The following is a 14,948-nucleotide window of genomic DNA, read 5'->3' as shown; positions in this document are numbered from 1 at the left end:
AAGACTCACATTCCCTTCAACGTTAACTGACTTTTAAAAATAAAGGAAATTCAGTCAAATCAAGGGCGGAAGGTGCCATGGTAGTTTGCAACTTCCTAGCCTCTTTGTTCCAGCCCCAAATATTCTGACATCCGGGAAAGCACCTTCTTGCCATCAGTTGAGAATCACTTGTTCATTATGTCCCAGAAACCAAGTCACTCGTTTCTCACAGTATCCAAAGGAGTACCTTCCCTTTAATATCCCATCCCTAAATCTGCTTCATTTGAAGCAATTCATTATTGGGGCGCCTGGGTGGCGCAGTCGGTTAAGCGTCCGACTTCAGCCAGGTCACGATCTCGCGGTCGGTAAGTTCGAGCCCCGCGTCGGGCTCTGGGCTGATGGCTCAGAGCCTGGAGCCTGTTTCCGATTCTGTGTCTCCCTCTCTCTCTGCCCCTTCCCCGTTCATGCTCTGTCTCTCTCTGTCCCAAAAATAAACGTTGAAAAAAAAATTTTTTTTTAATGAAGCAATTCATTATCAAAGATTCATAAATTTTCATGCCAAAAAGTTTTTTAAAGATATTTTGAAGATACAGCTTTCTGTCCCTATAGTTCTATCCCCTGTATCTTGATGCCTTTTGGATTGTAAGCCTTCTGTGCTGGGACCGTGTCTTATTTTCGTCTTTTTTGTTGTATAAATCACATCCTAGTGCCATATGAATATTCAACTACATAAATACTATGTAACAGACTTAATACCTGCCAGTGTAACAGCTAAATGCCATTACTTTTTTTAAAGTGCATCAAATGTACTTAACAGGAAATGTTAAGATTAAAATGCTTATCAATGACCTCCATTCCACTAGACGGTTTATTCATGGCATTGTGCTCAACATGATCGAGATTGGACACCTGTTTGTTTTACTTACTATGGTGGCCTCCTTGTCACTAATCCCTTACACCTGAGTAACATGTTTTAGTTTGGAAAAGGCATTTGTGAACATCCCCTCCTTTGATTCTGGGAAAGGATCTTGTGGAGGTACTGATTACTTTTTCACCAAGTGATGCTGGTATGATAGAAGGGAGTTCAAATTGCTAGGTTTGCCACTCAAAGCAGGGCAGCAGTAGGGAAGTCACTCTGTTGACCTTCAGTGTCCTCATGGGTAAGTGGGAATGACCCACAAAGACAAGAAAGCATATCCGAAAGCACCCGCACACTGGAGACACAGTACAGGACTGAGAAATCTGTTCCTTCATCCTTTGTGTTTACAATTAGCTTGTAGCCGTGAATCTCAAAATTGCACTTTTCAAGGGAAGCTTTTTTTTTTTTTTTAATGTTTCAATCAAAATGGAAACAATCACAGGCTTTCAAACACCTCCAACCCTTTTATTTTTTATTTTTTGATGTTTATTTTGGAAAGACAGAGCATGAGTGGGGGGGGGGGGGGGGCAGAGAGAGAGGGAGACACGGAATCCGAAGCAGGCTTCAGGCTCTGAGCTGTCAGCACAGAGCCCGATGTGGGGCTCGAACCCACGAACTGCAAGATCATGACCCCAGCCGAAGTTGGATGCTTAGTCCGCTGAGCCACCCACGCGCCCCTCCCCTTACTTTTATATTCTGGAAAGCTCTTCAGGGGATACAACAGATGAAAAAGTCATGATTCCTGCTCCCAAGGAATTTAAAAATGGGAAAGTCGGACAACATAAATGTCCAACTGTCTTAAAAAATAGTAGCAGATGCCATTAACCATTTTCCATTAAGAATTAAAAAGCCTTGTCTCCAAGAGAACAAGGACATTGGGAAAACCCTAAGTGACTTCCTGGAGGAGATGGCATTTAGGGTAGGATTTTTAACAGAAATTTGGAAACGGGAACCAGTGTAGTGGAGAAAGAGGCATAAATAGTTCAGAAGGCCCAAATACGTCGGGGTGTATTTGAGACCGGTAGGTGCACTGTACGATCAGCAGGGACTGGAGAGAGGTTGTGACAAAGCTGGACAGTTTGGGTTCATTTTCTAATGTTTATTAATTGGACATGGGGGTAATGATTAAGCTTATATTCATTATATTCAAGAAAGTTAATCTGGCAGTACAGTATAGGAGTATTTTACGGGAAGATAACCACCTAAAACTTCTAGTCGAATGGCCATTTCAATTGGCTAGGTGTAGGTGAGGAAGGCCTTTTTGACTTGGCAGTGTAAGAAACAGGACTGACTTGAGGTTACTAATTCTAGAATGTGTGTCCGTTTCAAAGGTGGCTTAAAAAGTGTAAACAAGCACACAAGGTCACGCATCTGTAAAGTGGAGAAGCCGGTTTGGGATTCTGAATCCCACCCTACATTGCAAATTACCGGTCACTTCTGCCCTCCCCTCCCTAGCCCCCCCCCCCCCCCCTCGCCCCAATCCCTATCAAGTCTGCAGGGGTGAGACCGCAGTGGCTAGAGGGGCGGGGAGGAGCAGACGCAGCTCTGACAGCGGAGCTCGGGAGGGGAAGAATGCCAGGCAGGGCACCAGGAGCTGCAGGATGGACGCACTGAGGGGCTGACGAGTGAGGGGCCCCGGGTACAAGCTGAGGGTTCAGGGTGAGGCAAAGCTGTCCAAAACCCCCGGGCCTCGCTTAGGGAAGGCGGCTCTAGACCCGAGTTCGGCCTGCGGGCCTGTGGGAGGCGGGGCGTGCCACCTCCCTCGCTCCTCCCCCCCGCCCCCGCCCCGCTCCCCATCCCGCGCCTGCGCCCTGCCGCAGGCCCCTGCGCGCGGCGGGCGGGTGTGCCGGGCCGCAGGTTCCCGCCGCTCCAGGCAGTGGGGCCGGGCCGCGCGCGGCAGTTGCCCTGTGTGTAAAACTGAGGCCCCACATACCACACCCACCCGGGCGTAAGGGAAACCCTCGGGGAAGGGCTTGTGCTGTGCGGGGCGACCTGCCGTCCAGGGCGTTTAAAACGTCTTCGGTAATCTGTATGGGCTGCTGGAAATCACTCTGAAATCGTTTCTCGTTACCAAATTGCCTTCTTTTAAAATAAGTGAACTAAAGGGGCGATAGTTTTTTCCGGAGGAAGAATCTTACCCTTCAGAAGAATCGCAGCTCAGAAAACGCAACCTCCTGCCCCCAATGCTGAAATGTTGACGGAAAACTATTGAATACTTAAATAGGTAAAACCCCTGAGCATATTCATCTGTTTGATATAGTTCCAATTTCTCCTCTCAGCAGCCCCCCCCCCTTAAAGTATCAAACTGTATGCCTTGACTGTCATTCCCTGCAGGATGCCTAAAATCCTGGAGGACCTACCTGCAGTGTTCTGCGAGTGTTGACAAGGGTAAACCTTGCACTCTAGATCAGTATTTACAGATCGAGGGACAGAAACAGCCACCTAGAAATTCTTGCTCCTGTCTTGTGCTTGACAGATTAAGAGGCCATGGGTCAGAATGTGTCCATAGTGGGAAAGTATCCTAGTCAGCTTAAAGATCTGTCCTTATCTCCAACTCTTGTAACTAAGAACCAGTAATAGTTTTTGATGCTGTCTTCCCCACCCTGATTTTTTGTTTCACCTTTGTCTCCTTTCCTTAGGTATAAGCCATTTCATACCCAAAGTCATTCCTCCATACCCACTTTGATTAAAAAAAAAAAAAAAAAGATTTGGAGATGCCTAGTGGTAGAAGGGACTCTAGCCTAAACCAGAGATTCTAAGTGGGAGTTAAAATGGCCCCGGATGGGAAGAAACCCTTGGCTTATGGCAGAAGCAGGACTTTAAAAAGTTATCTCTGGAATCACTAAATTCTGCTCTTGAAATCATTATTACGCTATATGTTAACGAACTTGGATTGAAATAAAATCTTTAAAAATTTTAAAAAATGAAAATTATCTCTAGAGAAAAGCATTCCCTCTTAAGCCCTTGCACTGATAGAGTTATACAGTGTGGAATGGAAAAGCACAGAGAAAAGGATGCCTTCATCTTCAATAAGTAGCCTTCTAAGGGGTGAGCGGAAATCCCACTTCACAAGGCACAATAAAATTTTACTAATTGAGTCTACTTGTGGTTGGCAAATATTTTGGTTCCATGGTTATTTTAACCTCATTTCATGATTTTGAGAGCATTGTGTGTTTACGGTGGGAAATCTGAGACAGAGAAATGTGTTGGTTTACAAGCGCCTCGGGAGCTTTCCAGGTGTAACGTGAAAGTGGCCTCCTTACTGAAAGCAGGGAGAGACAGAAGAAAGAGGCCGCTCCAGACTGGTAGGTGGCAGGTTGAATAAGCAAAGGGAACGCAGGTACGAGGCTTATCTTGGGCTGCTGCAAGATGAGTGGATCCTTGCGCCCACCCACCCAATCTTGTAAGTTTGTGTGGATGCCTTCATCATGCTGACCGTGCGTATCATCTCAATACCACATCACTATTTTAAGGCTAGGCACTTGGACAGCTGCTGGGAGCAGGAAAGGCAAGCAGAATGCACATTCCAAGGACAGGGGAGGGGATGTGGAGCCTCCGGTTGCCAGGGTCCAGCTCACAGGCCAACCAGTTGTCATGTCCTCTCAATGACCTCCCTCAACAGCAAAAGAGCATAAGAAGTGTTATTACTCTTAATATTTGTCAACTCTAGGGGCGCCTGGGTGGCTCAGTCAGTTAAGCATCTGACTTCGGCTCAGGTCATGATCTCACAGTCTGTGAGTTCAAGCCCCGCATCTGGCTCTGTGCTCACAGCTTGGAGCCTGCTTCAGATTCTGTGTCTCCCTCTCTCTGACCCTCCCCCGTTCATGCTCTGTATTTCTCTGTCTCAAAAATAAATAAACATTAAAAAAAAAGTTTTTTTTTTTAATTTGTCAACTCTAATCCCATATGCACAATTATTATCCTCTCACAGCCCCAAGAAACCACAGTAAAGCATGAACAGTTAATAGGATACTTGGTGGCAGATCCCTCTCGGGTCAAATACATAAAATATTTGCTGTTGGAAATTCCTAAGTTATTACAAATTAAATATCTTATTTTGAAAACAACCAAAGACATAAAGCAACCACAAGTGAGAGTCAGCAGAAACAATGAACAACAGATAAGAGTCTCAATGTCTTCAGATACTGGGATTATTAGATACAGAGTTTAAGATGAATATGTATAAAATTCTAAATATAAAAGATGATATCAGAGCACCTGGGTGGCTCATCTGGTTAAGCATCTGGCTCTTGATTTCGGCTCAGGTCATTGGTAAGATGGAGCCTGGCATCTGGCTCTGCACTGACAGCATGGAGCCTGCTTCGGCGTCTCTCTCTCCCTCTCTCTCTGCCCCTCCCCCCTCTCTGGGACGCACACGGGCACTCTCTGTATCTCAAAATAAATAAACATTTGAAAAATATATTAAAACTCAAGATCACAAAAATGAGCAAGTAACAAGAGGCTAACCAAAATGAAAGGACTGATTTGAAAAAGCCCATAAAGATTGATTTTAGAAATTAAAAATAGAAACATTTGAGTTAAAATTCCATAGGTCATGCCTCAGAAATTGCTGGCGGGGAGTGTAAATCGGTACCACCCCTTTTAATAGCATGTTGCGGCATTGATCTTTAAATTCAAAGATGTGCATGCGCTGTGACCCAGCAATTCTGCTCCTACACATATGCTATAGAGCTGCGTTTTCTCACATGGTAAGTCCCAGACACTTGTGCCCACTGGGCACTTAGGCATGTGACTCTACAGGAATGAATAATTGTTGCCACAAGCAACAGTTTCAATGAATCCTATAATTTTGAGTAAAAGAACTAAGACACACCAGAATATATCAATGCAACCCTATTTGTTCAAAAGCGGACAAACCATATTGTTTAAATCTATATAACATAAGTAGTAAAGGTATCAGACAAAAAGATGACTATGAAAGCCAAGCGTCTACTTTTAAGGAACGGAAGAGAGGTATGGTTACTTCAAAACTATTACAATCCACATTACTTAAAGAGATAAATGAGTCAGGGTATTTTCATTCTTTGGAATAATGGAGATAAAAAAAAATCCATTCCTCCTGTGTTATCTATATTGTACTCCAGTAGTGGTGAAATATAGATTCCATTTTTTCCTGATGAAAAGCATTATAGTACTATAAAGCATTGTAGTAATGTAAAAAAAAAAAAAGACATCTAAAAGAAAGAGGTTATGCTTTTGTCTGCCTACTGCAAAAATGGCTCTTTTATAATGAAAAGACACTCCGAAAATAGAAAATGTCAGCTGTGGGTTTGAAACTGTTTCAAGAATGCATCTGTTGAATCCTCAAGAAGAAAGAGAACCAAAAGCGACGACTTGTGTAAAGCTATGAAGAATGCACGGGTGTCATCCAGATGGAGAAGCCTGGCGTCACTTTGGAACCAAAGGCCACGGCTACCAGGTGGAGGTCATTTCAAAATTCGTTTAACTGGGATTCATCAGCTACGCAGGTGTTTTGTCCCCTTGCTCCTATTGTGGCAGTCATGATTCCACGAATGCGTTTTCTCCCTGACGCCCTCGTGGAGGAAGGGGCATTCGGTTTTTGTTCTTTTAAATTTGAGCCCGGAAAGCTGGGGGGTGGGGGGCTGGACCTGAGGGGAGCGGAGATTGCCTGTAGAGAACAAAAGGTGAGCACTGGGGGAAAGGTGGGAGAAGAGCAGAAAGGAGAGTGAGTATGGGAGCAGTGCTGCCGAGGTCAGAGGCTCTGCACCACACTTGTAGTCATACGGCTCTTTGCCATAATGTTGATGCAGAGGAAGCAACAAAAATAGGGGCTTCCTGAGAACGCGGCAGATTCTGTGTCCCTCTAGAAGAGGCTGAATGATTGTGTATCTGCATATTATACTGGGAGAGGGTTGTACAAAAATCCAGCAGTTTATAAAAAGTCATTTAGAGGGGTGCCTGGGTGGCTCAGTCGGTTAAGCGTCTGACTCTTGATCTTGGCTCAGGTCTTGATCTCTGGGCCGTGAGTTCAGAACCCACCGTTGCCCAGCTAGCAATGGTGGGCACAGTAAGATGGTCAACAGACCTTAAAGGATGGCGGTTAAGGTTCTTTACAGCCTTCCCTACCTGATTTTCCAGCTTTGTTTCACATCCTACACTATTCCAGAATACATCTTGTGGTGTTAACGTTCTCTACCAGCCTCAGCTTCTGTATATTTGCACATGCTTCTAGAATGCTCTCATCCCCATTTCTGCCTCTGGTATCCAACTTATTCATCAAGATTAGCTCAAGTGCCACTTTTTGTTGATAGCCTTCCCTAATGTTCCTCATGACCATATATACACTCAGCTATGTATTGTGGTCATTTGTATGAAAATATACACTTCAATCTATTTGAAGGCAGGAATGTGTTTCGTTCATTGTTTGTCTCTTACTACCTAGCACAATACCCTATAAAATTTCACTGAATTGACTGATTAAAATGGAGGTTTCTAAGTTTTTCTTAGGTTTACATCTTTAGTGATAGGATTTCTTTGGGAAATATGGTCTAGATCTTACAATTTCAAACCTAGTGACTAAAGACAACTCTGGCTTTATTACTGATACGCCTGTGACCTACAGGAATAAAATATATACTGGTGAAGCTCTTAAAATATGTCACCGCATCACTGCTGGTTTGATGGGAAAGTCTGCTGAATTGTCTGCTATGTACGAATATCGACACTTTAGAAAAGAACCCTGCCTCAGGTTGTAACAGGTACTCCTGTAAGAAGGGCTATGGCTCAGCTGAGCAGTCTCAGCTCAACTCCTCTAGGGGTAGGAGTTACTGGAGTCCAATTCTCCCTTGGAAATTTCCTCATTAGATCAGAGGTAATGATGATTTACAAACCATCTGAAGGCTGAGCTTGTGGGTGGATGAATGAGGAAAAACCTAGAACCAAAAGTAAGATTACACAAGTCATAGACCAGGGAAAAGAACTTATAAATCATATATCTGATAAAAAAAAATTGTACCTAGAATACATAAAGAATCCTTACAACTCAATTACAAACAAATAATAACCCCATTTAAAAATGGGCCAAATACTTCAATGGACATTTCACCAAAGAGGACATACTAATGGCTAACAGATATATGAAAAGTGCCTAACATCATTAGTCATTAGGTAAATGAAAATTAATACCAAATGAGCTGCCACTACACACCCTTGAAGAAGTTATAATTTAGAAAAGGAGAAAATACCAAGTACTGGTCAGGATGTGAATGAACTGGAATTCTCATGTTACTGGTAGAAATGTAACACAGTACAGCCACTTTTGAAAACTACCAATAATTACCTACAACACAACAATTCCACTTAGAAATCTAACCAAGAAAATGAAAACGTGTTCACACAAAGACTTGTACACAGATTTTCATAGCAACATTAGTTGCGATAGTCAAAAGTAGAATCAGCACGAATGTTCATCAACTGGTGGGTGGGTAAACAAGTGTGGTACATCCATACAGTGAATACTATAGTCTGAAAAAAAGGAACAAAATACTGATACATACTACACAATAGATGAATTCAAAAGCATTATGCTAAGTGATAGAGGACAGATAACAAAAGACTACACACTGTCAGAAAGAACGGTGATTGCTCAGGGCTGGAGAAAAGGGAAAATAGGGAGTTAATGTTTAATGAATATAAAGTTTCAATGTGGGAAGATGGAAAAGTTCTGTAGATAAAGGGGGAAAGTAGCCATTGTGAAATATGCCTACAGCCTTTTCCAAAACAAAGACCTACTCTTCAGGGAAAAAGACAATAAGAGCCTTAACTTATGTGGGGGAAGGGCATTTTCTCATCTCCAGCTCTCTGTAGGGCTTCTTTCTCACCTAAATGCAGTGGAGGAGGAAGCTAACAAACACTTGTGAATACACCTGCCTACTCAAAGGTTGAGATTTAATCATAAGGTTATGCAGTGATTCTCTTCTACCAAACCATACCACCGGACCAATAGGTCTCCAGTATAATAACACTGAATTACAGCTGAAGGAGTGGCAAGACACAGAGTCTCTCGGAAAAGGAGTTCTTATGGAAGCCCAAAGTCTAGAGAAAGCTACAGAAAACATTAAACACAGCCCAACTCCTAGCCAGATTAACATAAAATTTCACACTAAAGTCCTATTTACTTCACGATGCATCATATCCAGCTTTCGACAACAACAAAGAAGTGTACGAGTCATACTAAAAGGCAAGAAAAAACACAGTCTAAAGAGACAAAGCATCACAACTAAAGTCAGGTTGACACACATATTAGAATTATCAGACTGGGAATTTAACTATGGTCAAAATGTTTAAGGGCTTTTGTGGAAAGTTTAAGACAACATGCATGAACAGAGATATGGAAACTCTAAGAAATAATCAAAGGAAATGCTAGAAATCAAAAGCACTGTAACAGAAATGAAGACTGCCTTTGGTGGGATCATCAGTACTCTTGACATGGCAGAAGAAAGAACCAGTGAGCTTGAATATCAGTCAAAGGAAACCTCTCAAAATGAAATGCAAATAAATGAAAAATAGAATATCCAAAGGATAACCTACATGCAATTGGAATATTAAAAGGAAAAGAAGGAGAGAATGGAGCCAAAGAAATATTTAAAGTAATAACAAAGTAATAATATTCCAAGAACTTTCCAAAATTAATGATTGGCAGCAAACCACAGATTCAAAAACCCCAGAGAAAACTAAGCAGGATAGATATAGATATAGATATAGATATAGATATAGATATAGATATAGATATATAGATACAGATACAGATATGCAGATATAGATATAGATATATAGATATATAGATATAGATATAAAATCTCTACCTGGTCATGTCATGTTGAGACGTCAGAAAATCAAAAACAAATGTTAAAATCTTGAAAGAAGCCAGAGATGGGAAAAAAACCCACCTATGGAGGAACAAGGAGAATTACAGCAGACATTTGTCAGAAACCAGACAAACAAGAGGAGAATGCAGTAGAATATTTAACGTATTGAAAGAAAAAACCCCACCAACTTAGAATTCTATATCCAGCAAAATTATCTTTCATGAGTGAAGGATAAAAACCTTCCCAGAAAAGAAAACCTGGGATAATTTACTGCAAGGAAGAAATGTTATAATGTTCTGCTCTGCAAGAAATATTCAAAGAAGTTCCTCAGGGAGAAGGGAAATGATACAGATCAGAAACATGGATCTACATAAAGAAAGGAAAATCTCAAGGAAGGAATATATGAAGTTCAGATAAAGTCTTTTGCTTTTCTTATTCTTAATTTATTGAAAACTAAACTTTAGACTTAAAATTAATAATAGAAACAATATATTGGGTGATTATAGCATATGGATAAATGAAATAAATGAAAGTGATGTCACAAGGGTCAGGAGGAAAGAATCATGGATAATCTACTATAAGGTACCTGCACTACATAAAATTAGCATTAGATTAGCTTAAAATGGACATTGTAAAGTCTAGGGCAACCAGCAAATTTTTTTATTAAGAAAATATGATTGCTATCCTAAGAGAGGAGGTAAAATAGGTAATATAAAAATTACCAATTAAAACCAGAGAAGGCAGAAAAAGAGGGAGAAGAAAGTAACAAGGGAGAAAGTAACAAGAAAGTAACAAGTTAAAAACATGGTAATTATACTGATAATTATATCAATAATCACTTTAAATACAAATGATCTAAATACAACAATTACAGGACAGAGATTGTCAGAGTGAATAAAAAACAAATCCAACAATAAGTCGTTTATAAGAAACCCACTTTATTTTTTTAATGTTTATTGATTTTTGAGAGAGAGGGAGAGAGAGGTGGGGGAGGGCAGAGAGAGAGGAAGACACAAAATCCAAAGCAGGCTCCAGCACAGAGCCCGAGGTGGGGTTTGAACCCATGAGCCGCAGGATCATGACCTGGGCCAAGTTGGATGCTTAACTGACTGAGCCACCCAGGTACCAAAACCCACTTTAAATATAAAGACACATGTAGATTAAAAGCAAAGGTTGAGAAAGATATGCTAACACCTGTGGGGAAATAGGTTCAAGAATTCCTTTATACTTACATAAGCGGGTTAGAAAAAAGCTTAGGGCGGAAAGCCGCTGCGACAGGGTGAAAGCGCCCAAGGTGAGTTAGTGAGATACCGTAATGGGATCACGAGTAACTTGTTGTATCACCTGCAGGAAATTACTTTCCATCTGGCGCCAATATACTTTGATCACAAACACCACTTGGCCTAGCCCCACCCCCACAACCCCCCCTCCCCCCAGGTCCTCTGCTTGTTACACACAAGTTAATGATTACTATCTGATTGTTTTCTTCACATTCACCACATGTGTGAGATCTTGAGAGGTCAATAAATACAGAGACAAAACCCCTGTTCGGGGCTCTTGTCTCCCCCCTGGATATTAGCCCTAATTCAATTGTATTCAATTCTGCGGCTGCTGTCTTGCTGTTGAAGAGAGAACTGCAGACTCAGAGTCTGCGACAAACACTCATTAAAAGAAAGCTGAAGTAGCAATACGCTTTCAAAGAATCAGAATAAGGACAATTATCAGAGATGAAGAAGGGCATTACATAATGATAGAGGGGTTCATTTTCCAAGAAGACATAACAATTCTTAATATGTACGCACTTAACACAGAGCATCAAAATATATAAGACAAAAACTGAGAACTAAAAGGAGAAACAGAAAAATCCACTATTACAGTTATTATAGTTAAAGACTTCAACATACTCTTTTAGTAATTGATAGATCAAAAAGGCAGAAAATCAGTAAGGATACGATCTACCTGAAAAACATCATTTAACATCATTTAATCATGTGCCATTGAATTGGCACATACAGACTGCTCCATCCAGTAACAGCAGAATAATTCATTCTTTTCAAACTTGAATAGACAATCACCACAATAGGCCACATTCTGGACTATAAAACACACCTTTACAGATTTGAAAGTATAGAAATCATACAAATTAGATTCTTAGACTATAATACAATTAAACTGCATAACAGAAAATGCATAACAGAAAAATAACTGTAAAACCTCCAAGTATTTGGAGATTAAACACCACACTTTTAAATAACATGTGTCAAAAAGAAGTCTCAAAACAAACATGAAAATATTTTGAACTAAATGAAAATACAAATTATCAAAATTCATGAGATGAGCCAGAGTTGTTTAGAGGAAAGTCCATAACATTAAATGCATATATTAGAAAAGAAGGAAGATCTAAAATTAATAATTTGAGCATCCACCTTAGGAAACTAAAGAAGGGCAACTAAAACCTCAAGCAAGCAGAAGAAAAGAAATAGTAAAATTAGGACAGAAATAAATGAAATTGAAAGCAGGAAATAAATAGAGAAAAATCAAGGAAGTATAAAGGTATTCCTTTAAAGAAATCAGTAAAAAGCAATAACCTGTAGCTAGGCTAACTATGAAAAAAAAAGAGAAAAGATACAAATTATCAATATTAGAAATGAAAGAGGGATCATTACTACTGATCCCAGGGACACTTAAGGACAATAAATAAATAATATGAAAGGTCTGGGCCCCCAAGTTTGATAATTTAGATGGAATGGACTAATCACAATCTATAACAATAGTTATAGTTAACTATTAAAGAACTATTAAAGAAACTGAATCACTAATCAATAACCATCCAAAAAAGAAAGCATTAGGACTGGATGGTTTCAGTGATAAGTTTTGCCAAATACGTAAGGAAGAAATGATACCAATTTTCTACAATGTCTTCCAGAAAACAGAAGCAGAGGCAACTCTTTCTATGAGTTCAACATTACCCCAACGCCCCAAACAAATAAAGACATTACAAGAAAGAAAACCACGTAGCAAGACCTCTCACGAACATAGACACAAAAATCCTCAACAAAATATTCGTGGATTGAATTTAACAATGTATAAAAAGAATTATACACCACAAGTGAGATTTATTCCAGATGTGCAAGGTGGTTCAACATTTAAAAAATCAATCAATGGAATATACACAAATATTGAATCATTATGTTATACAACTGAAATTAATATAATGTATGTCAATTAGATCTTAATAAACAAATAAAACCTCCGACTTAGAGAAAAAAAAAGTCAATGTAATCCATCCCATCAATGGGGTAAAGAGGAAAGATAATGTGAACATAACAGCTGAAGCCGAAAAAGCATGTGACACAATTTGATAACCATTCATGATAAAAATTCTCAGTATACTAAGAGGGGGATGTTTTCAATTTGATAAAGAACTTACAAAAAAAACCCCTACCCTTAATATCATACTTAGTGGTGAGAAATTAGGCACTTTCCTCCTAAGATCAGGAACAAGGCAAGGATGTGAATGCAAATATCTGGGGAAGAACATTCCAGGTACAGACGCAATAGCAAAGTTGGGAATGAGATGCTTGAGGAACAGGGAGGAGGTTGGTTAGAGTGTTTTGAGTATGAAGCATAAGCAGGAACGTAGTAGGAGGTGACGTTACAGGAGTAAGAAGAGGCCTAATTCTGCAGAAACTTGGAAGCAAAGTCAGGAGCTTAGATGTTATGATAATGGCATTGGAAAGCTAGCGAGAGGTATGATGGCACTTAAATTTTTAAGAGTGTTTTGGTTGCTGACACGAACTGTGGCAAGCTACGTTCTTGGCAGGTGTTCACTCTGCATCTGGATTCAGAAGATAAGGTGAGTCTATTATCGGCTAATGCTAAATGTACTCTCTTGCATATCCAATTTTTGTAACGAGCTTTAACAAAATTGTCAACCCCAGTATGTAGCCACCACAGCTTTTGAATTGGTATTACAAGGCAGGAGGCGTTCACCAGGCATAGCTGACCAAGAGAAAAAAGGTGGAAAAATACAAAGCCAATTTTTAAAATATGTGGTTTTGAGTGTCATTTTTCTAGATTAGCGAAAATATGAACAGACATAAGGAACCTGTCTATGTCTTTGCTGTAAAAATGCTATTGAAGGTCTGGTCTTTAATGCCACTCACGACTCCTACTAAAAACCTTACCTAAGAAATTCTTTTAAAAATTAATGCCAGGACAAGTTTTTCCTGAGGAACATGGGTTAGTATTTCTTTCTGATAAGAATTAAATAATATACTTTATTTCCTTTTTTTTTTTTTTACACTGGCTACTTGAAATTTTAAACTCAGCTAAGACTGAACTGACTCTCAGTGTTGGCATGTTGGCATTCTCTTATCTCTATCCACCACCCATTGTATTTAGGACGTTATTGCAAAGCGGCTTCAACTCCGGTGTAGGTTGAGAATAAATTTATGGAGTGACGTTAACAGTAAAGAATGTAAGTGAATACAGAGGATGACAGAGACTTTACTTAAAAGCATTTTTAGGACAATCAAGTGAACTGACATACATTTCCTCACCTATGAGTCAGTTGTTCTTTGCTCTAGCAGAGCACATCAACAGAAGACAGGCTCATTCTTATCGGGGGTCATCAACACCATGTGTATACTTTAAATAGAGGCTTTGCAGTCAAGCTTCCTTATTATTTTTTGCTTTTCATACTAAATATGTATGTCTGGGAGTCAAGGAAGTGAAGTGTCTACTGTAAAATTGCATTGAAAAGAGTGAGACTGACAGCATAGCTCAGCAAATGGCACTGATGTTCAAACATTTATGGGTAGACAGTTTCAAATAATAATTATTTATTAAGCAATGAAACACCACTTATAAAAGGAGGGTTTTCCAGTCAACTATTTAAAAGGTAAATTATATTTGCTGCTTTTCTCAAAGGCCAACCTCTGATTCATTTTCTTTTCCATGATAATTTATTGCCATCATATCCTTCTCCAGTTAAGGGTTGATTACAGGATTCTCAGTCACATACTGAGTAAGCTAGAGCCTCACAGCAGGAGATCCTTGAAACTTCTGCCTCATGGGGGTTGGGCATACATCAAAAGTACTGAACACAAGAAGCAAGTGCTAAACAAAGCTGCTGAACAAAGAAAAACAATGACAGTGTAAATAATTTTTTCAAATTAGAGTGTCAATCCTAAAATTTG

General features: G+C 39.9%; 1 long non-coding RNA gene across 1 annotated transcript in view; it reads right to left on the bottom strand.

Annotated features, from left to right (window-relative positions):
• The window catches only part of LOC125155408 (uncharacterized), a 42,644-nt gene that overhangs the window by 18,899 nt on the left and 8,797 nt on the right, over positions 1–14,948 (bottom strand). The gene's annotated exons all lie outside the window — the stretch shown is intronic.

This window comes from Prionailurus viverrinus, chromosome F1 (assembly GCF_022837055.1).
Source record: "Prionailurus viverrinus isolate Anna chromosome F1, UM_Priviv_1.0, whole genome shotgun sequence".
NCBI lineage: Eukaryota > Metazoa > Chordata > Mammalia > Carnivora > Felidae > Prionailurus > Prionailurus viverrinus.
The sequence above is the reverse complement of the archived record's forward strand: the minus strand, read 5'-3'. Positions and strand labels throughout refer to the sequence as shown.